General features: G+C 47.4%; 1 long non-coding RNA gene across 1 annotated transcript in view; it reads right to left on the bottom strand.

The window, feature by feature from the left end:
- Nucleotides 1–1,584: 1,584 nt before the first annotated feature.
- Nucleotides 1,585–3,349, bottom strand: part of LOC116674098 (uncharacterized) — a 19,056-nt gene continuing 17,291 nt past the window's right edge. The window contains exons 2-3 of the long non-coding RNA XR_004327973.1: nt 1,883–1,885; nt 1,585–1,688 (exon numbers count right to left, since the gene is read on the bottom strand). This is a non-coding gene — a long non-coding RNA (uncharacterized LOC116674098). The remainder of the gene's footprint in view (nt 1,689–1,882; nt 1,886–3,349) is intronic.

The following is a 3,349-nucleotide window of genomic DNA, read 5'->3' as shown; positions in this document are numbered from 1 at the left end:
GGGGGGGGGATAAGAAAAAGCACTTTTGTAAAAACATCAATTTCTGCGGGTCAGAGAGGCGGCAGTTGGGTTTCAGACGTCTGAGTTGCATCTGGAATTTGAAGATTTGTTTTTTGCACGGAATATCTAAGAATGGAAATTTAGAGCTTTGTCGGACAAGACAGGGCCGCTATGAGGTAATAATAAATGTCGAGCGTGTGGCAGGACTTTGCTGAAAAACTGCACACCTGCGCGGCAAATCTCTCCCCAGTAAATAAGGAAGACCCAGTGTGCAGCGAATAAAGAAGCACAAACATGTTTTTGGGGATAATCTGACGGCTACGGAGGCTGCGTTCCACCTTTCATCTCCGTGTTAGAGAGAGTGGATTTGGGCTTTCCATCACGAGGGCGACACAAACTAACTCGGCGAGAGCGGAGCGACGGGTTTGATCTTCCCCTGCGGAGGGAGGCAGCGCACAGGCAGTTAGCGAAATGAATTGAATCAGCGGGATTAACGGCACCTGTAAAGACCTGTCAGGTAGATTTACAGGACCTGCTGATAAGCCGGCGGTGAAGGGATAAATACGCCCGCTGTCCCGTCGGCTGCCAGCCAGTCAAAGGAAAAAGCATCCACCCCTCCTACCTCCCCTCTTTCTCCTGCTCCCCCCCCCCGAGCCTCAGACACCTCCACCTTTGATAAGGTAATAAGATCAGTCTTGACTCGGGCTGCATGTTGGTGGAGAGACACGCTTTCAGGGTGATGAATGCAGTCCCAAACAGGGCCGACTGTGTGTGTTGATGCCTGTTTGGATATCAAAGGTGAACACGCCGTCACTGTCAGGTGAAAATCTTGGTATCATGGGGGAAAAAAAACGTGTTTGCAATGCTTTTCACACGCTAGAAGACTCTGAACAGACTTTAGAAGGTCTGACAGCATCTCACATCCAACGTTAAAGACTGTCAGAACATGTAAAGACTGGGAGATCTGGCAGGGTCACATATTGCAAGACTGCAACTATGAACTGCTAACTTTAAAGGGAAAGTCTGCAGATTTCTGGGGTCTGTTTGTCTTCTGGTAAAACTCCCGTTGGATGACTCGCTTCAAAAGGGTTAAAAAACAGCAACTTTCCCTCTTTAGCATTTAGCTTAGCATGATGCGATAGCACAGCATAGGATCGCTTGAAAAATCGTTTTGTTTTATTCAGCAGAATTCCATTGGGCTGTTCTATCTCATCCAATATTTCCTATGCTGTATTCTGATGAAATGCCCCCCCTGTGCTAGACTGGGTAAGCCCCGCCCACTCTGCCTGAGATTTGATGTTGCCCTGCAGCCCGGTCTGGAAATGTGCACGTTTAATTCTCCTGCTTCCGTTCACAAATTTGCAGGAACCAATCACAAACTGGCTTATCTACCTGGCGCGCTATTGGCTGGTCGATGACGAGAGAAGCGACCAATCAGCTTCTTTTACATTCAACATAGCGGCCAGTGAACGCCACCGAAGAGCAACAAACCGTTGACGCCGCTGTCGCTTCTACGTCACCCGGACCGTTGCTGTGATTGGTTGAAGGACTATCCAATTGCAAACAGAGTCATTTGAACTATGCCCGTCGGTCCCGCCTCTTGTGCAGAGAAAAAACAGAGCGGACTCCCCAGATCAACGCTCAATCTAAAATCTATTGAGCTTGGTTTGGTGACAGCCAGACTACCCCTGTGCCACCCCACTTAAAAATTCCTGGAATCGCCCCTGGTTGAGAAAACACTGTTAAAGAAGAATTCCTGACTTGAGCCCAGTGATCATTCCGAAGCAACACCGAGGTTTCCACTGTGTCCCTGATTAGCAGAGTGTTGGAATAAGAGCGGCCTATTGAGATTTGTGATTTCCTTTCACATGTGCAGGAGTACATCCTCCCAAAGCTTCTATCAAACCTTCACCTCCTCTCGCAGCTGGACCTGTGTTCTTGTGTGGCCGACCTCGGCGCCTCCACCTCACAGAGTGGATCAACTCGAGAGAGAGATACGACTCAGTGAAAACGTATTACGGTCGGTTTATGAATCAAGGGTAGAAACTCACCTCTGAGTCGACTTTAATTGAAAACATCAGTTCACTACATTTACAAGACGACCGTAAAAAAAGGGCTCTCCTGGCTGTGACTTAACCGAGCACAGGAGGATAGCGTATCCTGCCTGTTTGTTTTAGTATGTGAGAGCAGTTTATGACGGTCAGTTACTGAGTCCACTTACTGCATCTGATTTATGTCCACTGTGCGCCGGGGCTTCCTGCCAGAGAGATTGAGATGCGACAAGCTGCGTCCATCCAGGGCGTCCCTGGACGGAGTCCAGCGTCGGCATGTAGGCCACGTCCCTGGTGAACATGCTCTCATGGTGAGGTAATCCATGATGTCACCGCTGTGGGCTGCAGGTGGAGAATGGACAGGGGACCTAAAAAAAGAGTATGAGTTTCTTTCTTTTTTGCACGTGTTTGCTTTCAAACCAAAGCAGCAAGTAGTATTTTTATTGCTGTCAGGTTTGCTGTGTGACTTAGGGTTTACATGGTTGTTGGGTGTCTTTTTTTCCCCCGGTAGGATAAATCCCAGGTCATCGCCGCCCGGCAAAAATGTGATGTTCTTATTTTCCTTGTGACTAAAGTGAAGGTGATGCCTCATAGGTTTCTGATTTATTTTTGTTTTATTGACAGAGATGGGCGTTCCCTGAAACTTCTACAGCCCTATTTTAACGATCTGAGGTGCGTTTAGGGCGTGGCCAAATCCAATGGTCTTCTGTGCACCGGGCTCATGGTTCTAAAGTGTTGGTGTACTTAGTGTCTTTATTAACTAGAGGTTTGTTCTAGGCGTAACATGCAATCAACCAATCAGAGGTCATCTCCCAGTCCCTTTAAAAGCCAGGCGCGTTTCTACCTTGGCACATTGCTATTATAATGGAAGATTTGCACCCTAATCATTTTTACTTTTAGCTTTTACAACCATTCACACACATTCATACACTGCTCACCAGATACACTCACACACATTTACTCTCCAATGTGCAGCATTGGGAGCAACTCAGTGTCTTGCCCAAGGACACTTCAACATGGGACACCACCAATGAAATGCTGCGTTACTGACTTTAGAGGTTTTTGTGGGTCAATGGCACGATCACTTCCTGCTGCCTCATGATAGCAATACACCCAGAATGCACCTGAACACACTGAAGACACTTGTGTGACAGGGCCTTTAGTGTTACAATACGATTAACATATATGGCCAGAAGTGTGTGGACAGTACAATAAGGAGAAGCGTAATACCACAGCAGGCAAGATTTTAGCCAACATTGTGCTTCCAATTATAATGTCAATGGTGTGGAGAAAGCCCC

The sequence above is a fragment of the Etheostoma spectabile genome, chromosome 24 (genome assembly GCF_008692095.1).
Source record: "Etheostoma spectabile isolate EspeVRDwgs_2016 chromosome 24, UIUC_Espe_1.0, whole genome shotgun sequence".
Taxonomy (NCBI): domain Eukaryota; kingdom Metazoa; phylum Chordata; class Actinopteri; order Perciformes; family Percidae; genus Etheostoma; species Etheostoma spectabile.
This window is presented reverse-complemented; position numbering and strand designations above follow the sequence as displayed.